The 24778-nt window shown below is 39.7% G+C and overlaps 1 long non-coding RNA gene across 4 annotated transcripts in view; it reads right to left on the bottom strand.

Moving 5' to 3' along the window:
- LOC148186572 (uncharacterized) overlaps nucleotides 1–24737 on the bottom strand; it is a 37326-nt gene extending 12589 nt beyond the window's left edge. For 2 of the 4 annotated variants that reach the window (XR_015779393.1, XR_015779392.1), the window contains exons 1-3: nucleotides 24436–24737; nucleotides 19286–19328; nucleotides 3845–3902 (exon numbers count right to left, since the gene is read on the bottom strand). This is a non-coding gene — a long non-coding RNA (uncharacterized LOC148186572). Of the gene's footprint in view, nucleotides 1–3844; nucleotides 3903–19266; nucleotides 19329–24435 lie in introns of all 4 variants that reach the window. The other 2 variants (XR_015779395.1, XR_015779394.1) reach the window with 2 other exon arrangements.
- Nucleotides 24738–24778: the final 41 nt, after the last annotated feature.

Raw genomic sequence — 24778 nt, forward strand, 5'->3', positions numbered from 1 at the left:
TGCACAAAAACACGTTGAGGCGCGTGAGTGTGCTTGTGCATGGCGTGCCCGCGCGCACACACAGAGCGACGTGCGCACAGCTGGTATAGATCGGTGTCCTCCATATTTGGTTGTGATTTATGATTGCTCTTCAGTAGAGGCCACAGTCATCTGGGACATGATGGCCATATCGATCTGATAAACAGTTTCATTTACTGCCAAAGCCCGCCATTCATACTCACACACACACACACACACACACACACACACACACACACACACACACACAGCAAAGACACATAGATTCACAGCAGGAATAACCCAGCTTTCTGCTTCATCAATTCCCCACCTCCTCCACGTCTGCTTTTCTGTTTCTCTGCTCTTTCTCTTCTCCTCCCCCCAGGCCACCTCACCCTCTCCTCAGCTCTCGATGCTTTAACCCGTTCCTGTTCTGCTGTCGTTCTCGTTCTTTCTACCAGCATCCTCTGACTGCCATTCACCTGGTTCTCTACCGATCTCCTCCCCCGCGCACCGCGGCCTCTTTGTTTCTCCATTTAGCTCCGCACGGCTTCGTGCTAAGGTTAGATCTCGGTTTGCCAATGTTTGCCAGGATGCATCTGACAGAAACATGCAGGAGGTGGCTCACTTTAACATGTACAATACTATATCACATCTTGTTTAAAGGACACATTAAAGACAAGGTTCTTTTCACTTTCTGGAAGTAATACTCACATGCCATATGTACGGTACACACTAATGGTAAGCCATGTTAAAGATGGGGGACAACATCTACAGTTCCACTTAAAACAGTATTTCGCTGCTGGAAAGATGGACTTTTAAAAAAACTAGGCTGTCTCTGTAGTGGGGGGATGCAAACACTTTTGAAATTGGTGCTACATGACCAGAGAAAACAGAGAAAATTGCATCTCAAGAGGTAGAAAAGCTACAACTACCAGAATGCACTGTGCAGCACCAAACCAATAAATGCTGCAGCTGGTGGGTGATGTATGGGGATGGGTATTGTTAATTTTCATTGATACTGAAACCATTATTGAGACTCCTTAACGATCCGTGTATTTATCGATACCACCGTCTATACTTTTCTAATATTTAGTGGAAGGACGAGGCAACAATTAGTTTTTAACAGAGCAATTAAAGTACAAGTGTCTGTTTCTTTTATATTGCTGGGAAAATAAATGTTTCACCCAGACAACTGTATTATTCAAGTTTCTCGCCAAAAACTAAATTTTCTTTTTCTTGATGTTACATCTGAACACATCATGATGACCTTATAGTTACCTTTGCCTAAGGCTCATTTTACTGAGTCGACCTTGAACACATCACAATGAAACTTTATGCAGCCTTGTTTATTCAGCTAACTAGCTCTTATCCTGCCAATTTCAACTCTGATTTCAAGATTGGATTACTATTTTTAACTGAAGGGACTTGCTTCAGAGTTCGCGTGTGCTTCCCATTGCTGCTGTGAGAGGATGATGATGAAGACTGAGTCACAGCAGCAGCTGACAGAGTTGACGGAGTTTTATTTAATTTAGGTTTATTTAGGGTTGATTTGATGTACAATTGATGTATGTTGACCAGTGACTGGAAATAAATGACGTGACTCGACCTGAGATGTAATTTTACTCTATAGGACAAATGGGACTCAACAGCAGTATTGATAAGCTCACTTCCTGTTCACAAACTCTCGGTATTACATCTAAACAGGACATTAACTGTGTTTCTAAAAAAAAAATAGGAGAAAAACAGGCATAACAGTAACATAATCTTGATTAATATTCAATCATCAGTTTTACCATTTGATAGGATTCTATCTGAGTTTGAGAGAGAGAGGAAGAGGCGGGACTGTCCAGATGGGGTCCTTTTGTGGAGAATTTTAAACGGCGCTCACCTTAACTTTTCACAATACACTATGTGTGGCCCTTCCCACTATATTGGTTAATCAAGCAATATCGCATCACATTTTTTCTTGACTTGAGGCTTCCAGTCAACAGTTGGATGTTAGCATTAGCAGACATGAGTATTCATCCACTATGAGCATGTAACAATTTAACTCTCCATTTCTTAGACTGCAAACATTTCACTCAGAGAAGTCGCACTGGTACTACGTGGTCGCAAAATGTGACTAAAAAGTCTAGGTCTGGAGCTCTAAAAAAGGCCCTGTTTTTGTGTGTGTGTCTGTGAGAGGTAGAGAGCCGTAAGAGAGAGAGGGAAAAACAAAATGCTGGTGTCCTGAATCCCCACATTCAGTATTGCTCTCCAGCTCCTCCATGTTATATAAGGATATAGCATAATATGAAATGATAGATGTTTTATATTGTCAGATGATACACTATATTACCAAAAGTATTCGCTCACCCATTCAAATGATCAGAATCAGGTGTCCTAATCACTTGGCCTGGCCACAGGTGTATAAAATCAAGCACTCAGGCATGCAGACTGTGAAACAAGACATTTGTGAAAGAATGGGCCGCTCTCAGGAGCTCAGTGAATTCCAGCGTGGAACTGTCATAGGATGCCACCTGTGCAACAAATCCAGTCGTGAAATTTCCTCGCTCCTAAATATTCCACAGTCAACTGTCAGCTCTATTATAACAAAATGGAAGCGTTTGGGAACAACAGCAACTCAGCCACGAAGTGGTAGGCCACGTAAAGTGACGGAGAGGGGTCAGCGGATGCTGAAGCGCATAGTGCAAAGAGGTCGCCGACTTTCTGCACAGTCAATTGCTACAGAGCTACAAACTTCATGTGACCTTCAGATTAGCCCAAGTACAGTACGCAGAGAGCTTCATGGAATGGGTTTCCATGGCCGAGCAGCTGCAGCCAAGCCACACATCACCAAGTGCAATGCAAAGCGTTGGATGCAATGGTGTAAAGCACGCCGCCACTGGCCTCTAGAGCAGTGGAGACGCGTTCTCTGGAGTGATGAATCACGCTTTTCCATCTGGCAATCTGATGGACGAGTCTGGGTTTGGAGGTTGCCAGGAGAACGGTACATTTCAGACTGCATTGTGCCGACTGTGAAATTTGGTGGAGGAGGAATTATGGTGTGGGGTTGTTTTTCAGGAGCTGGGCTTGGCCCCTTAGTTCCAGTGAAAGGAACTTTGAATGCTTCAGGATACCAAAACATTTTGGACAATTCCATGCTCCCAACCTTGTGGGAACAGTTTGGAGCGGGCCCCTTCCTCTTTCAACATGACTGTGCACCAGTGCACAAAGCAAGGTCCATAAAGACATGGATGACAGAGTCTGGTGTGGATGAACTTGACTGGCCTGCACAGAGTCCTGACCTGAACCCGACAGAACACCTTTGGGATGAATTAGAGCGGAGACTGAGAGCCAGGCCTTCTCGACCAACATCAGTGTGTGACCTCACCAATGCGCTTTTGGAAGAATGGTCAAAAATTCCTATAAACACTCTCCTCAACCTTGTGGACAGTCTTCCCAGAAGAGTTGAAGCTGTAATAGCTGCAAAAGGTGGACCGACATCATATTGAACTCTATGGGTTAGGAATGGGATGGCACTTCAGTTCATAGTATGAGTAAAGGCAGGTGAGCGAATACTTTTGGTAATATAGTGTATATCTGGCACAACCCTACCGCACTGTAGTTTGAGCAACATCACAGCCAGTGAAACTTTGCTGGATGACGTGCTTTGCATCAATTTGCGCTATCTGGTGGTGTTTTGTCAGGGGAAAGGGGGATATTTAGGCACTGGTTAGATGGAGGGAAGTTTACCACAGTTCATTTACACATACTATACACACTGTTTTGATACAAAGCTGGTTGAAAATCTGCAAAGTTTCCCTTTAAGCCAACTAATATGAGACATGTTGGTCAGACATACCTTCAAGGCAAATCTGTGTCAGGAGTATCCCTCTGATGCTGCAGCAAGTAAACACTGTCTGCGGAAACACAAAGAAGGAATTATGTACAGAGAGATGGTGGAATTATTACAAATTGATTAAATACGTCACATTAGCTTCAGATAAACCCGTGAATTTTTCACAGAAAGGAATCAGTGGATGCTGTTTTCCATCTTTTACAGCATGCTGCATTCAAAGTGCTGTCTGATGGCTGAACAGCATCTGAACTGTTCAGTGCACCTATAAAATAACGTCATCTGATAGCCATCATATGTGTGGAAGTCTTCAGTTGGCTAAAATGATGCCACCAGATGTCACAGGCGTGTTTAGCAATGTTTTGGAACGGTTTTTGTGGTATCTGTTGCGGTTGTATGACAATCTCATGTTGAATTAAAGAGTGATTGGCTGCAAGCAAACCCATACAAATAATAATCTTTTCTAGATCCGGGTGCAAAAAGGATCAAATGCAGGTTTGGTTCGACTGGAGAAGTTCTGACATTACTGCATGATTTTGGTCAATTGCCTTAAAGGTGTTTTTAATGCAATTTCTCTTTGTTTTTTACATTTTTTGAGTGCCTGAATTTCCCTGCTGTTTATCCCATTAGTTTTCAACGAGCACCCAACAAGTTTTTGACCTACATTTGATTTCATCTCTCTCTTTTTCTAACCTTAAAGGGATAGTTGACTCTTTTTTTTAAGAGGGGTAATTATCCATAGTCAGTGCATTACCTACAGTAGATGTCAGTCGGCATGCTCCCTGTTTGGAAAGGCAGGCTGGAGTCTGACATAGAGGCCAGCAATGTACTCAAAGCCACCAGACTCCATGGAGAAAAACAGTGATTTTAGCAATGGGGGAGCTGCTGGTCTATGCTGCTGGTTCAATTAGTTTGAAAGTTTGTGTTTTTGTGTGACTTTGGTGAATCCAGACTAATCCTTTTAAACACCAAAGTCACACAATAATACAAACAAAATACTCGATCAAGTTAGTTAGCAACAGACAACTCAGCGATATTTAATCATTGTTTCTCACTGGAGTCTGGCTTTGAAGGGTAAAATAACAGATTCATTTTCCTGTTGGAAATCACTGTGGGATGGAACAATAAACCAGTGAAAATATTATCAATATAGCATTCACTAAAAGTGATATAGATTTTTTTGGTCTGACATTTTAGGTGGCTGAAATACACTTTGCTGCTGACCCATACACAGCAGCAGCATGTTGGAATCCAGCCTGCTTCTCCAAAGTCGGGGCGTGCCAACTGACATTTACTGTCTGTAATATCCTGTCTATGGATAAATAACTTATAACCCACCTGAAAAATCTGAACTATCCCTTTTAAAGGTGTCGAGCACTGATAACCAGCCCTATCTTCCTGTCTACGTGTTAACACTGACAATTGAGTTTCTGAAAATCTTCTGGATGGAGGTTAACAAAAGGTCTATTCAAAAGCAAGTTGTGTGCAAGCAAAACCAAAGCACATAGAAAGAGCTACGTTTTCAAATATACCTGTGTATATTTGGGCAAGGCCTTAGTCAGTGTCGTCTACGGCAGCAAAAATGGACCACAGTCACATCAAAACAGCCTTTATTTCATTAGTCTATTATATTTTTTCATTTAATCTTTTTAATACTGATGTCAGGAATTAATCCGGCACTAGAAAGACTAATGTTTTCCAGAGTTTCACTACTGTTTAATTGGTGTGATGGGTCACACTGCCTTAATTAGCCCTGCTGCTAACTCTGAAATTAGTGGGAGAGTTTTAGTGTCGATGTCGATGACGGTGTCTAGATGTTCATTTAGAGGCTGTTCCAGTCTGAAAAGAATCACATGCTGGGATCAAACTTTGTATGTGTGTCCTTTTTGCAAATAAAAATATTCAGATTTAAAGATATACTGAATATCAGTCTTTGAAATTGGCTAAACCTCCTTCATATGTGTCTTTCTGTGTATGTGCATGTGTATGTGTGTGTGTGTGTGTGTGTGTGTGTGTGTGTAGTGTATCATTTGTGAGTAAACAGATAATGTTAGAGGAGTGGAAAAACACACACCAGTGAGTGCACAACATATTCACACACACACACACACACACACACACACACACACACACACACACACACACACACACACACAGACTAGAAGGCTTTCAGTTTCTAAATCAATCCCACATCCGTAGCTAATGCAGTGCTGGGCCCTCTTCAGGAAGCATTAGGCCTATTAGTCAAAGTGCGTACGCATTCCTGTATGTGTGTGTGTGTGTGTGTGTTTGAGTGTGTGTAGAAGCCGCACACTCAGCAGTAGCCGATCTCAGTGGATCCTGTGGGGTCAGCAGGTGCAACAGGGAATGAGGGACCATCTTATTGTGTGTGTGTGTGTGTGCGTGCCTGCGTGTGTGTGTGTGTGTTCCCTCCCCTCCATATCCTCTGGGCTCTTTATCGCTCTAAAATTATCCTCCATTTACTGGAAGACACTGGAGCAACTGAGAGGGAAAGAGAAATATGGACACTCTAGTTTGAATGCCTTCCTGGATCACTTATGTGTGCACAACTAAGAGACAAACAGACTTCTTGCTTCGTCAAATAATCTAATTTAATGAGTGTGGATAAGTTAAGAAGTCTAAGAGATGGTAGGCCTGATGGGCCCTCAGCTGACCACAGAAGACATTTTAGCTCCGTAGAACATTAGAGCTGTGCGTTATGAGGTTACATAGCTGTGAAGCATGTAGCCAGCGTACCTACGCTGTAGGCTACTTCATATGCTACAGAGATATAACATGGAGACAGCAGGAACTGTGATCGGTAAAAACAGGCAGTATGTGTTTTCTTCCACAGATTTCTAATGAAAGTAGGATTACTAATAGTGAAGACAACACTTAAGGATAGGTTTTTTAATGGCAGTCATGTTAAAGTAATTTCACATATATAATCAGGGGCTTCACATACCAACAGTATGTCTGTGCAGTACAAAGACGCAATTTCTTCTGATATTGGTGCTACATAACCAGAGAAACCAGAGAAAAGGACACATTTGCTCAAATGCTAGAAAACCTACTTTACCTGAATGCATCACACCCATACTGGACCAATGCTGCCTTAATGTGTTCCTCTGAAATACTGTATTTACCGAGTTGCCGAGTTATGACGTTTATGTGACGTTTCAGGGCAGCAGAAATAGCAGTAAGCATGGAAACAGTGTCAACAACTGATGGTAAAAAAATATATATTTCGTTATTTTGTTCCTCATAGCTATCATTTACTTTCAGTAGTTCCATATTTTAGTATTTGCATCTATTAGCTGTAGCAAGCAAGCAAACTTTGAACCCTAAAAACTCTTAAAAACACTTCATCCGATAAATGTATATTTGGGGGACTACCTAGCCACATTGTTCATGTAAAAGTGGCCAGGCTTCAACTACAGATTTACGCAAAACTTAAACAATTTTTTCAAAATGTGGATAAAACACCATTGTGAGATGACAGTGTGTTTCCATTGAGTGATGTTATGCGGGATACTTTTTTTTTTTCTCTAAATGGACGTGTTTCCATTTGGCAGATTTTATATTTGCAATTTCAACATGCACAATTTTAGGGTTAATGGAAACCCGCCTTGTGATTCTCCTCCTCCTGATCGAATGTCGAGGGACGTGTGTGTAGAAGTAACAGTCCGTTAAGCTGCGGATTTCACTGTAGCTCCGTATCATGCTTATCTCTAAGCCCGCCCACTTTTTAGCAGTCCAATCGAAGGATTGAAATCCCTCCTGTAACTGTACACTGCTCAAATATTCTGTCTCACTGGGAAGAAACTATTTTCCATTTCACTGGGACTTTAAAAACTCACATGCTCACGTGTTGGTTGCTGTAGTCAGTCTCCTGTCCATGCTTACTTTTTAGTACAAAATTCCCTGTTGGTGACATTTTTTCCCTCACTGTCTGCAACTGAGCAAGTACACACTGTCTAGCCTGTGGATTGTGTTCACCATCTGGTACACTGGAGCTGCTTTAGGAAGGGTTCTTCACAGCCAGGAGGGCTGATTACAGTGACCTGTTGATGAAAGTTGTTCAAAGACAGACTTGAGAATGTGAGCCTAAATTTTAGGGGAGCTGAAGAAAGACTCAGCAGTCTTTTTACACATCTCACAGAGCCATTCCCACTGCAAACACTGTGCTCACCTAGTCCTCACTATTCGTCACAAATCAAGTCATTCAATTGTAGTGTTTTACATTCAGTAAAGAGATATGTTGAAATAGAAATGACCAGGATGTAATGTCAGTGCATGTGTAGCCTACTGTCACTGTATCTCACACAGATACAGAGGGGACGATAATTAAAGCACAGAACGGCCTGATCACTACATCTGAGTAGAGCTGCGGTGGTTTTATCAGCAGGTGAAATCCATCACTGAACTATAAATCAAAAGCTCCGCCGTAGGTGTCTACAAGCAGGACTCCCATTAACCCCTTGTGTCAACTATAAATCCAGTTTAAGTCGTACAGCATTGTTATGCCCCCGTGGTATCATCATGAGGAGTTCTGGTCGGAGGTGGGTAGTCTGTTTGTGACAGGGGTTTTTCCTGCCTGTGCTGTGACACGTGCATGGAGCCGTGGAGACTCTGCTCCCGAACCACTTGGGTCGTGAAGAAAAACGATGATTGTGTCCTTCTGTACTTCTTTTGGCCTTGTTTGAAGCGTGATGTTGCAAAGTATGTGAAGTCATGCCACATTTGTCAGCTCGCTGGAAAGCCCAGTCAGTAAAGTTGAGCAGCGTCAGTTTAGTCCAGGAGATCAGCTGCTAGCCCTTTTGCCGCTCCAGGCATCACTGTTTCAGGCGAAGTTTGCTGGTCCCTTTACAGTTGAGAAGCAGGTCTCAGATCAGAACGACTTGATTTCTACCCCAAATCGGAGGAACTCATCTCAGCTGTGCCATGTAAACTTGCTTAAATCTTACTATGCTGGTGACTCAGTTGCCCAGAAAGTGGCTGTTGACCCTGCATTAACTGTCGACTCTGTACTTTCAGGTCCTTCTGTACCAGGGTTGGCGTAGGACAGTGAGAGGGATGCTGAAGGGCCAGACGATCCTGTCATGTGTGGTAGGCTAAAGAATTCTGAATCATTAGGTCAGTTGGCCAGTTTGTTGTGTCATTTGCCTGTGTCGCAGAGAACTGAGTTAATGGGGGAGGTCAGAAAGTTCCCAATGTTGTTAAGCGTTACACCGACGCGAACAACTCTTATCGAGCATGATATTGACGTTGGTGCCAGTCCTCCTAACAAGCAGCATTTTTATCATTGTTCAGCAGACAAACGTAGGGTACTGGAAGCTGAAGTTCAGTATACGTTGGATAATCACATTGCAGTACCATCTTCTTCCATATGGGCCTTACCTAGCTTGCTGGTTGGTAAGTCAGTAAGCCCCATGGCTTTGTAATGACTACCGTAAGGTTAACAAGGTCACCAAGACAGATTCCTTCCCCTTGACCCGCATGGAGGACTGTATAGATCTGATTGGTTCTGCTAAGTTTGACATACTGAAACAGTACTGGCAGGTTCCTTTGACCGCTAGAGCACGTGAGATATTTGCCTTTGTGACACTGTTTTGCCTGTTTGAGTACACTGTAATGAGTTTTGGCCTTCGCAATGCCCCTACAACATTCCAGGGCCTCATGAACCTCGTGGTTGCTGGTCTGGACGGCTGCGCTGTTTACTTGGATGACGTTGTGGTGTTTAGTGACACATGGGATGATCATATCCAGCGCGTCTGTGCTTTGTTCGGCCGCCTTTTCTATGTTCACTGAGTTGTCTGAACCGTCGTCTGATGAGGTGGACATTGTTCCTCCAGTCTTACTGTTTAGACATATGACATATCAGAGGCAAGGATAATGTTGTTGCGGTAGGGTAGTACACCTCTTTCGCTGTAGTGAAAGCTCTGTAACTTTGCTGTGTTTTTTATTTTGTCTTGTTTAGTTGGTGTGCCTGGTTGTCGCTATGGTCATTTGTTGACCCTGTTGGGGTCTCAGTCTTAAGGAGGGAGTTGTGATGCCCCTGTGGTGTCATCATGAGGAGTTCTGGCAGGAGTAGGGGTGTCGAACCTGTGCTTCCTTTGCAGCTTCACTGATTAGTAAGTCAGCACACCAGGGCTCGGTGTGCTGAAGTTACTTAAGCTCCTGCAGCCAGCCAGCTCTCCCTCTCTTTTTCCCCTGGCTGACTCCACAGGCACACCTTGGTTTGGTTTGGTAATGTTGGTTTGAGTTTTCCCTTTGGTTATGTATACACACACATATACAACTCATGCACACCGTACACCACTGACATTACTGATTTCCAAATTCCATCAAGTGGTTATGTATTTTGTTATTTAACTTGGCTTAATTTGGTCTAATTTGAGTTTAGTTGCATTAATAAAATATTGTTTGAATGTGCAATATGGTGTGTGCTCCCCTTTTTGTTGTGACTGCTTGAGCCAGGTCATGACAGCATGAACCGTGAAGGCTTACAGTTACAGAGGACTCTCACTGGCCTTGTGCTAAAGGATCGGTACACCTAAATTTACATAGAACACATAAGGCCTCACACAGGAAGCAATATACAAACACGTTATCTTATTTTTGCTCGTATCCATGATTTGTTCATATTTTGTTCGTACCTACTATTTTTTGTGTTTTATTATTTTGCTTTTGTCTTAGGTAGGCGGTTATTTTATGAGTGGGTAAGAGCTCTCTTATCAAGGTGAGAGAAAAAACATCTCATTTTCATTGACTATAAATTGTTGCCCAGCACAAGGAAAAATAATCTTTTTTTTTTTTTTTAATATTTACATTTGAGGAACATCTAAAAGCACATTAATATAATTTAATCAAATTTAGATAATGTTTCAGAGTAAATATAATGACTGGATTATTAAATATCTGGGCTAAAAAAAATATTTCTTTACTCCATTTATTACTGTAATATCTGTCAGTGTGTCACTCTCAGAGCTGGAATGTAACTAAGTACATTTACTCAAGAACTGAAACAAATCTGTGGTACTTCACACTTTTACTTCACTATACTTTAAGAGGGAAATATTGTACTTTTACTCCACTACCATTATAAGATAACTACATTACAAATTAAGATTTTTGCACAAAAACCATATGAAAGTATACAAGTGCAGCTGAAACAAGTACTTAATTAATTAGACATTTAATTGGCAACTACTTTTATGGTCGTGTAAGTCATTTTTCATGCAGACATTTCATGGTTTCAGCCCCTCATATATACTGTATGTATGTGGACTTGCTGCTTTTGTTTTATTATTTTGATATATTACATTTGTTTAAACCTTTTTGCATGTGTACTTCTACTTTTACTACTTTAATACATTTCCATGAAATCACATTTACTTTGTTTAAGTTGATTTAACAGTAGACCTATGTCAATTCCACTACTGCAGAGTTCTTTTTTTGGTGTCAGGTCTCCAGTCTCGGCCATGTGTCATAGTTTTTGCACGCAACACATTGCCTGCCCTTATATGGTGTTTAGGGGGCATTACCTGTGCTAACAGGTGACTTAAGTTCAAGTGGGATTTATCACTGAGCACACCTGATAGATTTGGATGGAGAGAGAATGTTGCTGCATGAGGCCTATTCTCTGGTACCTAGCTATGGTTTTGCTCAGGTTTTAAGATATCTCTGGGTTTGAAACCAGTTATTTTCCAAACCATTTACCATTTGCCATTTACACACACACACACACACACACACACACACACACACACACACACACACACATGCAGCCTTTCAAAACCCTCAACATCGCATGTGACAGCATGCCCTTAGTTCCTGCATTGTCCTGTCTTTGCCCTCCTAAGTGTATACACGTAATGTCATGTCTCCCACATAATGTTGTTTTCGTCATGTCCTCACTTGTTCTGAAATGTGCTGTATCACTATATAAAAAAATAAAGAAAAAGTTATCTCTGGGTGATCTACAGACCTCAGTGTAAATAGTTTTCAAAGGGACTGTTTTGTAGAAAGCAGTTCTGGTCAAAAATGTTAACAATGAGATTATTGGATCAATGGGGACATGGTTTCAGGAAAAACAAGTTGCTGCTGATTTTTTTTTAAAGGCAGAATCTAAGAGACAAGTATCTCAGAATCTGAGTAGATAAAACCCAAACTAGCTTGATGAAAATCAGACAGCAGTCAGACAGATTCATACACAGCGGTCATTTTTAGGACTGTAAACTCCTGGTCCATTGTCCACTGGTTGGTCGAAATGCTTTTCTCTGACCATATTCTCAACAAATTAACAGCTCTCCAGTTCATATATAAATAGCTTTTGCAAATACCTGTAGTGCTCCGTGGTCGCAAAATGTGACTAAATACTCATGGTCTGGAGCTCTGCAAAAGCCCTGCTCTCTGTGTGTGTGTGTGTGTGTAAGAGAAAGGCAGAGAGCTGCAGGAAAGGGTGAGAGAACCAAAATGCTGGTAGCTTACAAATACATGACAATTTATACATTGAGTTTATTCCATATATTGCCCACCCCTAATGTAACACTGAACATAAATGATCCCTTCATGTCAAACCCTGTGCCAGGAAAAAACACGTTTATGGACACAAAACACGACCAGGTTGGCAAATCTGTCAATCCTAGTATAGCAAATTAATGGGCTGCCTTTGCCTCTGATTGGCTTACAATGACATTCTCACCCTAACCCAGACTAATTGCAGTCCTGTTGCCTAAATCTAACCGATCCAACCAACGAAAGTAACGAGTACTAACCACTCAAAGGGAGAGTAGGCAGATCATTCTGTCGCTATCCTAAGATTCACAAATTTGCACCCAGTAGAGTGCACTCTCAGTTTATCTAGAGATAAGTGCAAATTATTTCCAGTCATCGACCAATCAAATGGTTGAAGTTTAAGTATTGTAGAATTACAGTCAACCAAGATTTTCTTTAGTTGATCACAGCCTGAAAAATTTTATTAGTCAATCTTTTAGTTGAAAGATTATCATGATGGTCTGAGACAGATTCTCTTCTTACTTTCTGCACTTCAGGCACAAAAAACATATATTTGAAGAGCTTGTATCAGCCTTCAGAAACCTATCTTTATCAAAAACTACACTGTAAATCACTGCTTCCCTGTATAACGTCCTTTCATCTTACATATGACCCTCCATCTCCCCCTTTCATCTGCTTCCCTCACACAGCCTCGTGCCTCCTCCTCCTCACACTGGATTTGTCCCTGAGGATTCTCACATCCCGAGGTGGATCGAGTCTCTGCAGATCAATATCATCCATTCATGTGGGTGCAGCTCATGCATGATCATGTGAACACGCACGCTTGTACATACACGCACCGATGTGGCTGCACCTTAATTACACTCTGTATGTACGAGAGAAAAGATTCAAATGAGTCGGTATTGCAAATAAAGTGAAGTTGCTTGGATTTGTCTCAGTGTGTGCTCATGATGGATGCAGCAGAGTATATCAGGAGCACCCATATAAATAATAGCCTTTACTAATGCCAGCAGTAAGTACTCATATCAGTCAGACAGGGCCAGTTAATAGACCCGTAGAGATGCTGAGGGGAGAAACAAGGGTAGAGGATGGAGAAAGTCAGTGGAAAAGTGAGAGGGAGGAGAGGAAGGAGGAAACTAGCGGCGAAAGCGAGACAGTGAGACTGGCCATTATAAATCATATCCGCTGTTGGCGCCGGCCATGTATCCTAGCAACCAGACAGACCCTCCGCCTCTCCTCCATCCCCTTTCCATCTTCCGCTAACAGCTTGGTCACTCTTATTACCCATACTGCACTGGGCCATGCCCCAAAAACTCATGACAGAGTGCAGTTTGTGCTTACAGCTAACTGACTAATCTACAGTGGGTCTCTATTAACCTTGTGCTAATCACACCTAATAGCAGCTGACCCCAGAACAGTGCGCCGTGAGCAGAAAATAGACATACTGCAGACCAGGTCTCTCTCTCTCTCTCTCTCTCTCTCACACACACACACACACACACACACACACACACACACAGAGACACACACACACACAATGATAGGAAATACAAAAGTAATGGTGTCCAGTCTTGATCCCTTACTGTCCTCCTCTTACTCATTGACTGACTCACGCACTAACCTAAATCCAAAGTTCCCCTCTGTCTCGGTGGGCAAATAAAACTAACTACAACCACAAAGCGCATGCAGCATGTCACATCATCACTCACACTGCATCCATGTTGTCCTGAGCTCCAACACATGATATGTAAGAAGCATATATTACTACCTATATTTATTTTATTACAACTCATTAGGGTAGACTTATTCCGATGCCATCTTTTCTTTCTTGATACTGATTCCCCCTCTGATTCGTGATCTTGCACATTGGCTTTTAACGAGTACTGATCCAATACCACTGCAAATTTAACAGCTTTATACTAGGAATGAGCATGCGTACTCCTTTAGATGTCAGTATTAGTTCAATGTACTCACCACTGCCTTTGACACATGTGAATATGAAATTTTTTCCCTATTTAAAATTGATAAAATCTTTTTTAAACCCCTTGAAACCTGAGCAAATTGGCTTGGTTCTTTTAAAAGCATGAGAAGAAGGCAATCAGCAACTTAAGAAGAAATTACCCCAAAATATGCCAGAAATTTGTAAAAAGTACAAGAAATTTACCTGAAAATTAATAAAATAATAAGTAAAAAGTACGAGAAAATTACCTGAAAATTTGCAAAAAATTCATAAATAAATAAATTAATTAATTCAACTATGTGGTATCAGATCAGTGCATAGACTTGTGTTCTTGTCAATCTTAAGTTATTTGACATCATATAATCTACTTTTAAAAAAAAGCTAAACATGTGGCATGATACTGATGTATAACTGTTGTATACTTTTTTCAATAAATTTTTTTTTTTTTTTTTTAAATCTACAAAACAAAACCACAAACCAACAAAAAATTACACAGTACATCCTGACTCAAACTGACTGAATGTATTGTGTCTGAAATAAAGGCTTCACAGCCATGTCCCCAACAGAGGACATATATGAACTGCAGGGTGTCATGAGACTAGAACTACACGAGGTCACCAAACGTCATGTATTAATTAGAATGATGAAGGTTTAAATTGCTTGAGCTCAACTAGAGCACCAAAACAGAGACAGAGTGAGAGACTCTGCACAGGCACACGGAGGCTTATTTAGGTCTAATCTGGCAGAAGTGAAAACATCATACTGAATGTATTAAGTTCGTGGTACTAATTCTCATAGTGTATTGTTTTTTACTTAGTATGTTATATACTTACAGGCCTTTTTTACTGAAGACAGACATATTACATTTGAAAAAGCACTTGTCTTAATCATCACATGAATGATGGCTGAATTCCATTTAGCTGTGTCAGTTTCAGGGTCCTGTTATTACGCATGCTGACTCATTGTCATGGCTTACACAATTTTGATTCTTCATTTTTTGATTATTTTGGTTGCGTTCATGCATATGCCATACATTTTGGCAAAATTGAGTATTTTTGTTTAATCTTGGAATTTCCAGCTCAGCTCCTACAATAAGTCTAAAATACACAGTGGAAACTAAATTGTTACATTCAGACTGTTAAGTGCAAAAAATGCTCCATTGAAACTCATTCAAACTGACATTTTTGATCCCATAGCCATCAAAACATAAAAACATGCATTGTATTATTTCTGGGGGTCATTCTGAGCTTTTGCCTTTTAATTTGTAATTTTTTACTAATTTTCACCTGATGACATCATTTGTACCATATTTGAAGAAACATACACGCTACATGCTATTTCCACTAGGTGCACTGTCACAATCAATGTTGCTGCTAATCACTGACATATCCCAGACTGTCAGCAAAAAAATCTACTTAGCAAGGAGTATAAATCAATTATTCTTATTTCTTCTAAAAACAGTGGCATCATGGAAAACCTGGCATTTAAAGGAATAAAATTCTGATAAATGTTTGATATTAATAATTAGGACTGCTGTTAGTTAAAGAATAAACTCAATGAAAGTAGAAAATAATATTATTATAAAATGTTTTTTAAAGCTTGATTTTAAAAGGTGCATTTTGTGCACAGAGCAATAGGAGTGTATATAATATTAAAGGGGGCCCTAAGGGTTAATGATACCTGTGCTTTTCCTTTTAAGACAAGTCAAAATGTCTGCTGCAGGAGAGGGGCTGCGGTCAAATAGTCTAATAAATCTCCTTTCCTGACCGCTTCTCCTTAACCTCGATGGAAAATGTCATGAGGTCGAGGAAAGATATGAAATAGAAGCCAAGAGGACTAAGGAAATGACAAGTGAAGTGTTTAGAGAATCAGACTGCACTTAGCCTCGGCTCCGTAATTATGCAACAGTGGATGTTATTGACGTGGGTCAGCTGTGGTGAAACTAAAATGTTCTGAAGATGGACTACTAAAAGCACATCTTCAATGTAATGGTTTTTATACTCCAAATTGTTTTTTAGTTGTTTCTTTTCTGTTTTCTTTAAAAACACGATTTAATGATCCATTTTGCTGCCAGCTTGAAGCATTAATAATAATAATAATAATAATAATAATAATAATAATAATTATTATTATTATTATCTTACTTTTACCAGTCAAAAAGTGAAAAGAAATAGTTGTCACATTGAGAATGGTCTCTTGCGCTCGCTCTGCTGTCCACTATATTTTGACATGAATCCTAATAATGTTGTATAAAAATAATTTAAATCTTTGCAAGATAGGGTTAACATGTCAGGCCTAAAAATCTACTACTGTAAATACATCATTTCACATTGACACTTTCTGTGCGATGGTTAATATGCTGATTATGATTTTGCAGATTCAAGATTCAAGATGTTTATTGTCACTACAGCTTTATGAGTACAATCATGTATAATGTTCAGAAAATATACAATAAAATATATAATGTTCCTCAGACACTCACTCATATCCCACAAGACACTTTAAGGAAATATTGCCAGATTTCCCTTAATCAAAAAAAGGACCATCTCTTTGAAACAACCTACTTCCATCACTATAGTCGATATTGACAATATAGCTATTTTGCAAAGACTCGTAGCACATTAATTCATTTGTGATGCATTTCACATTGTAAATACAAACTTTTTGTCATTTGTGCATTTTTATCAACTCTGTATTACTACTTAATCTTGAAATTTTGATCAACTATGCAATCTTTCTTTTTTGTTTTATTAACAATTACAGTTATATAATAGGGCAGGTTCGTCCATAAGCCATTGTTGGCTTCTAAACTTTCGTGCACACTGTTAAAACTTTCTTTTTTTATTTTTAGTCTTTTCTCTATTATGTATATTCTAATAAAAACTAAACTAAACTAAAATATAAGAACAGAATAAGCATAGGCTTTGAAAAGCAATAAAATACAAAAGATGTTTTTGAAAAATAAACCTCTAAGGCAAAGGTTAATTTTTTTTTCAGCACACAGCTCGGTAAACACGTTCACGCTGGCTTGATTGTGCTTTAAAGTTGTATCGGTAATTTGACAAAAACGGTGTGTCAAAGCCAAAAAGACTACTTGATAGCAGCCAGGGTTTTGTACAGGAAATGATGCAATAATTACACCGACAGACATCAATTAAACTGCGAGGTAGAGAAATCAAATTATTCCATTTCTGAGATGTAAAAAAAAAACGCCGCCAACAATTAGAGCTGGGTAACATGGCTGAGAGCTTAGGTCGGGCCTAAAAAAATCAGACCTGACCCGACATGAACCCACACAGTTTTTGTCCAAGCCCGACCCGAGCCCGACCCGCAGTGGCATTACACATGGTGATGGCGATGACGATACAAAGATGATGATTATCACTCTATACTGCATGTTATTTACACCTCTTCCACCGCTTTGGAGGGAGAAGCAGAAACTGCCAACTAATTCACCTTCTACTTTCGCTACTTTCTCTTTCTCTCGTTTCCCATCCCTCTCTCACTTACACTGTCTCTCTCTCTCCCAGTTCTCCACATGTTCTGTCACTTTCCCTCTCTCTCCAACCTCTTTCTCTCTCTATCTCTCTTGAGTCAGTCCTTTAAATCTCCCTGCCAAAGTGTAATTTAAGCATGAGACAGTTCACAACATGTTTTTCACAGTAATGGCAGAAGGTGGAGCATCTCAATAGTTCCCGGATGTAGCATTAATTGCTAGCGGCGCAGTGGAGTTACAGCAGAGAAGACCATTTATGATGGGCTGTAACAGGGAAACACATCTAAAGAATCATTCTTTATATGATCAGCATATATATAATATGGTACAAAAGTGCATGTCAACAGCATGCATAAAAACTGAACCTTTGTAAAATGTGTACTGGCTTTCATGAGTATTCTTCATTTTGTCACCTTTCCAGAGTGAACACACTCCACCCAAAGCCTGCTTAAAACTAGTCTAGAGTATGGAAGTGGGACACAGTTTTAATTTATTCCTGTAATCACTTGAAATCCAAGCAGGTTTTTTTTTTACAATGCCCGTGCTTTGTTAATTCTAATAATGTGAGGAGTGTATTTGGTTTCAGTTCCAACTTTAGCAGGGTATCAAATGTATTCATGTTGAGACGATGATGTAAGCATGACTTTACGACTGCATACAAGCCTAATTACTAGGTAGAAGAAGGGAGAATTATTAGTCATTTTTTAAACAAAATTTAAAAACAAAATGACATTTGTCCTTGATCTGCTACATAATTCCATACTGCGTGAGCTTTCGTCATATAGACTTCTGCATGCAAGACCTCCACAGGATGCCTGCTTCCAGAAGAGTAAAGTGCTTCCTGTGCTGACACTATACTCACCTCCAAGAACAATCAGATTACACAATCAGACAACTGAGACCAAATCATGACGGCTTGTTTTGTGAAACGTCCTCCTGATTGTCCCAGCGCTGATTACACTAAACACACTCCTTGTTCAGCTAATTTACCGCCAGACCACCTTACTGATTCTGAGCCTCTGAGAAAAATATACGCCGTAACCTCAAGCTAGCATGACTAGAGAGAGACCGAGAGATGCAGTGAGCAGGCAAGCTCCGTGCTTCAGCTTTACGCCGTCTCCTCACTAAAAGCTTCACCCAGTTACTGGTCTCCAGACAGCTACAGACTTCATACTAGCACTGCACCTCTATGGGCTTCACTACAGCCTCATTGTCTGCTGGCTTATGAAATTTTGAGTGCTCAGCAGAGTGAACGACAGTAACACACGGGAGGAAGAGTGTGTGCATGTGTGAGAGCGAAGGAAATGAAGCACTCAGGAACCACTCAGTCAGCCCATAGTCCGAGAGCCACCAGGAGTGGGTGGTATGAGAGGAAAATTGTGTTAAAGGAATGAAGGACAAAGTAGAGTGTTTGTGTGCGTGTGTGCGTGTGTGTGTGTGTGTGTGTACTACCAGAACACAAGTACGCCACCTTGTGGAGTACGGCTGGTTTGGCTCTCCAAATCGTCCTTGACCTGTGAGAGAGAAAATCAAAAATCATTTACAGGAAACAGAAGCTGTTTTGCAACTCATCACTGTGTTTAAGTCTTTGAAACATCAGCAAATTGACTTGATTTCTTCCAAAAACATGACAGAAGAAATTACCTCCAAATTAGCATGCCAATACTTAAAAAAAAGAAAACAAATTAAATTAACCTAAAATTAGCAAAATCAAATGAAATGAAAATTAAAAAAAACAAGAACATAAATGACCTGGAAAAAGTGCTTAAAAATTAAAATACTGCTGTAACATATTTTTAAATATGGAGGGGGGGTATTCCTGTACATTATACCCTTGACATTTTCCATAGCCTTTTAAGAAATTGTTTTCTAAATCTATGTTTTTGCAATTTGTGAAACATTTTTAACCAAGTTGTTAATTGCCTTTTTCCAATGTTTTGACAAAGATCTCACCAATTTGCTCAGTATTTAAAAGGTTTAAATACTTGTGATACTTGTACTTGTGCATCCGAAATAAACACAACGAAAGTAATGTCGCTCCAGCTTTGAAGGGTTAAAAGGGGATTATATGCCATGTGGGAGGAATTAATACCTGAGTTATCCCTTTAAACAATTGCCTTGATTTCTTTAAAAAAAAGTTAGAAATAAAAAAAAGCAAATGACCTGGATATTTAAAAACAAAATATATATATGGTTTACATTTGTATTTCTAACAATATCAATAGTAATATATATTGTTTTTCCATAACTTTTTTGCCTACACATTTTCCCTATCCTTTTAAAGATATTTTTCTAAGTCTACTAATTTCTTGCAACTTGAGGGTCATTGTCTTATTATGTTCACAAAAAAGTGATGATGCTCCAGGTTTAAAAGGATTAAGTTTGTCAAATGTTGTCTTTTCATCCCTCTGACACTATGCACACAAAATGTATATAATGCATATTGTTTGTAGGTTATTTCAGCCCTGAGAAGTGGCTTACAGTTCCTGAAGACACAACTTAAAAACTCTACAGCGAACACTGACTACAGAATCATTTTTGAAGGGTGCTCCTGACATTTTCAAGGGTAATACCTCTGTAAATCTATAAGATAAACCTCCTTTTAAGATTTAATGAGATTCACTGTGAGAGTAAAAGTTAAAAAAGGGAAAAAAGTGAGATAGAAAAAGTGCTACTCCTACAGCAGCAGGATCACTCTATACCACTCAAACCCTTGAGGATAATGAATTAAATTAACTTCTCCTTTAATCTCTTACCTTATCTTAAATTATAGTACGAAATGTATGCAGATAAGAAAAGGTTTAATCTCTGTGCCAGCAATTGTGTTTCCCTGTCTATTATTAGCCCAGATATTAGTTTGAGGCAAGCCAAAGTCATCTTCTTTGGTTTGTCATTGCGCACAAGATGCAAAGATTTATTTTTCAACCCTTCCAGGTGGTGTTAGGAAAATCTCTGTTGGTGTATTTCATTCTAATTAACTTTTTTTTCACAGCAGCATAAGCAAGAGATTTCACCAGTCGGTTGTTAGTGAAAACTTATATTAGAAAGAGCAAAATACAATCTTTCATAGCACAACATTCTTCAAGATAAACTAGCTGAAATGTTTCATTTATGTACACAAATAAGGTTTAGCTTGTGTGTGAAATTGGCATTTACTCCATATCATGTTCCAGTAAACATTTTTAAGATATTTTAGAAAAATGTGACCTTAATAGCATCTTAATTGTCATTAACTGGAGGCTATATTTAGCACTCACAGCCTACGATTGGCTGAGTGAAGTTGTAACTGCTTAAAGCTGGAGGAGGCTGTGTCCTAAGCCCCTCCCACCAGACAACCAGGGGCATATGCACACACCTCATACAGTAACCCACTGTTTCCCATACATTCATTCATTTCACCTTCTTTTAGACAATAAGTCTGTGGGCATCAACCCTATAGATAATCAAATAATTAGACATTTAGTTTTGTTTTCCATACAGTTTGAAAGTTTGAACAGGCTCCACAGAATGTTCAGTTTGCCAGTGGGAATCATTTAACCCTTAGGGTTCGCTTACATACACTTGTATCGCTCCGCGCACAAAATGCGCTTTTCAAAATCAAGCTTTAAAAAACAAAACATTACACATTATTACTATTTTCTGCTTTAATTGAGTTGGTTTTTTAACCAACATCAGTCCTAATCATAAAAATCTAGCATTCAATAATTCTCAGTAATTTAACCCTTTAAATGCCAGGTTTTTGTCAAGATGTCAGTAGGTTTTTAGATGAAAAAAAAAAGTTATTTTCAACATACTACATGATTAGCAGATTTTTTTTTTTATTATCAGCCTGGGATATGTCAGTGATGACCAGCAAAATTGACATTTATGTTTTGTTGTTTTCTCACACAAATTGCGCTTCACAAAATCAGGCTATAAAAATATTATAAATTAGTATGATTTTCTACTTTAATTGAGTGTATTTTTTAAACCAACAATCATTTATCATTAACATCAAATATTAATTCATTTTCAGAATTTTAACCATTTAAATGCCAGGTTTTTGTCATGATGCCACTGCATTTTTAGATGAAAAAAACCCCCACAAACCTCATTTTCAACATGCAAAATAGTTTTTTTTTTATTAGCACAGCCTGGGATATGTCAAGAATTTGCAGGGGAAAAAAAAGACTGCCCAACTTTAAGTAAACTCAACTGTGGGTCTCCAACTGACGATTTGAATCTCAAATGCAATGCGCCCACCACAAACCATGCTCCACACCAATACAGGACAAACTCACTAACACCACAGTTAGTTGAACTCTGCTACAGTCCCACCTGTAGTGACTGAATATGAGGCCAAACAACAATAATCCATTTCATGTATTAAAGTCAAGTCAATTTTATTTATAAAGCCCATTGTCACAAAACACATCCCTCTGCCCTTAGACCCTCACATCACTTAAGGAAAAACTCCCGAAAAACAACCCCTGTAATGGGGGGAAAAAAAGAAGAAGAAACCTCAGTTTTTAGGAAACGAGATGTAATGCTAACCCTTACCCTCATTCTAACCTAACCTGCCTGTCTTTTAAACTAACACACGGAACACACTGCATGCCAGAGCCTCGCTAACTGCTGCGTCTTGCAGGCTCGTGGTGCTCACACTGGCAGTGTTGTTGCTGCGTCCCTTCTGCAGTCACTGAGTTCTGTATTTGCACAACTGTAAGCAAATGTTCCACTTGTTTATTAAGCCGTGCAAGCTCCTCACTGTCAACAACACGGTCCTGCAAATATTTCACAATTAAATGCTTTGTCAACAACTGAAGGGATATGTTGACAGAAACGTTGTCAGAGGGCTTTTATTTTGAAATAAACAGGAAAGGTTGAGTAAAACAGATGTATTTGTATTTCCTTATTTCTGTGAGAGATAATGACACTGAAACTGTAGTAAAAGGTGGTATAATGTCAATTTAATGATAAAACACCATTTTCATTGTCTGTTCCTGCTGCGACCACATGCGTCACGCAGAAAAAAAATCAACAAGCCACCTTTTCTCTAAATGTGCCACACCTGACCATTTCATCTGTTAGCATGGGCGGCAGCAACCAAACAAAAAACAGGTTCCGTGACACTCTCATACTGCTCACGCAGGCAGTGCGTTCCAGGCATTGCACTTCATAGCTAGCTCAAAGCAAACTTAGCATTTTCATCAGGGCTTCCACCTCCATCCCAAGGAGGGAGGGGGCCTGATTAGTGGCTAATGGTGGGTGAGTCATGTAGCTGGTGGGCGGGTCCCATAGCTGCTTCTGCCGCAGCTATTACTACTTGGGATTCTCCTCCACAAAGACAGAGTGCATTCAGGTCCCACCACCACAAGAGGGAAAAACAATTCATCGCTCTCCATTGACTTTGTATGTGACGGTATGAGGGTGCCTCCTTGTCATTTATGTCTGCAAGCAAACAACCCAAAAATACATAAAAGCTGCTTTATGTCGGGATTGCACACCAAGACAAACAAGGTAAGGAGCAGGGACACTGAGACAGACTTACAATATTTGGTTTTTCAATATGACATTTCTTCTCTGGGATACTTAAGATGCTAAAATAATCCTTTGACATGCTAATAATTCATGTTTTCAGCTAGCCACAAGCACTTTGTTAGTGCTTCAGCTCTTAGTTGCAAATTGTGGCACCGATAGTCCCAGCGATGGCCGTGGTTTTCAGAGTATGACAAGTTGCACTCTGTCTCTTTTGATTCAAGGGTTGTGCTCCATTTCAGTCTGCCAGTGAGCCGCTTAACACTTAACGCATAACAGCGAGAGTCGTGAAAACTGTTTGTCAGCCAGCAGCATCAAGAACATAACTGTCATCTGACAAAATTAAAATGACAAATAATAATAAAAGAATCTGCATCCGCAGGCTGCAATAACTATGAAATGGTGTGCAGCCTACTCAGCGCTGGCATGGGAATGGTTTTGCACGTACATCTGCATTTGTGGAAGGGAAGATAAGATAAGATAAGATAAAACTTTATTGATCCCACACCTGGGAAATTCACTTGTCACAGCAGCTCAAGCAGTACAAGTTAGGAAGGAGAAAGTGACAGTTGGATACTTATAAAATTAAGCTAAAAAATAGAATATGCGTATATACCTATCGGAATTTAAAATATACAAATATAACAAAATATAAAATATAAAGTATGTCCTCGCCCCAGCTCTACAGATTCAATTCCACTCTCAGCCCTTTGCTGCATGTCATCCCCTCTCTTTTCCCCTTTCACATCTTAGCTGTACTGCCAAAAAAATAATAAATTATAATTACAAATTGTACCTATAAGCAAAAAAAAAAATCTCTCGTCAAAGCCCAGATTTTCTAACTCCTGAAAACAGTGAAAAATAAGTGCAGAAGTCTTGCAGTCTTTCAGACCACTTGAAAAATTTTACTGCCTACCCCAGCTTTAATTGGAACAGGGGATGCTAATCCAGTAATTGACAAGATAACATGCTAGCCCAACAAAACCCCACTAAGTCTTGCATTTTACACTCTTCTTTTAAACATTAAATTGTTTAATTCGTCATTTTTAAATTCATGTCTCATGGGGTGTACTATTTTGCATACGTTTTACAGAAGTATATTACCTGTGTTGTGTTGTCACTGGAGGTCCGCTGTGTAATTTTGTCGGAGTGATTTTGGTTTGGCCCTGAACGCCACTTAATATGCAGCCTTACAGAAAAAAACTTCTTAAAGTCAGCATTAAGTGTCTGTGGGGTAAATTTCTCCGAGCAAACTGGAACAAAATAAAGGACGAGGACGACGAACGCCCACCTGTTCAAAGTCAGTCATAATTAACGGTCGGTATCTTTAAGACCATGCTGCTGCCTTCAAGGGTAGTTGGACAAACAAATACTAAACCCTCTGAAAACCCGCCAACCCCTCACATTAGCAAAGACTTCAGCGAGTGCTTCAAAACTTGCCAGCGGA

Source organism: Plectropomus leopardus, chromosome 17, assembly GCF_026936395.1.
Source record: "Plectropomus leopardus strain MGB_pleo_1.0 chromosome 17, ASM2693639v1, whole genome shotgun sequence".
Lineage (NCBI taxonomy): Eukaryota > Metazoa > Chordata > Actinopteri > Perciformes > Serranidae > Plectropomus > Plectropomus leopardus.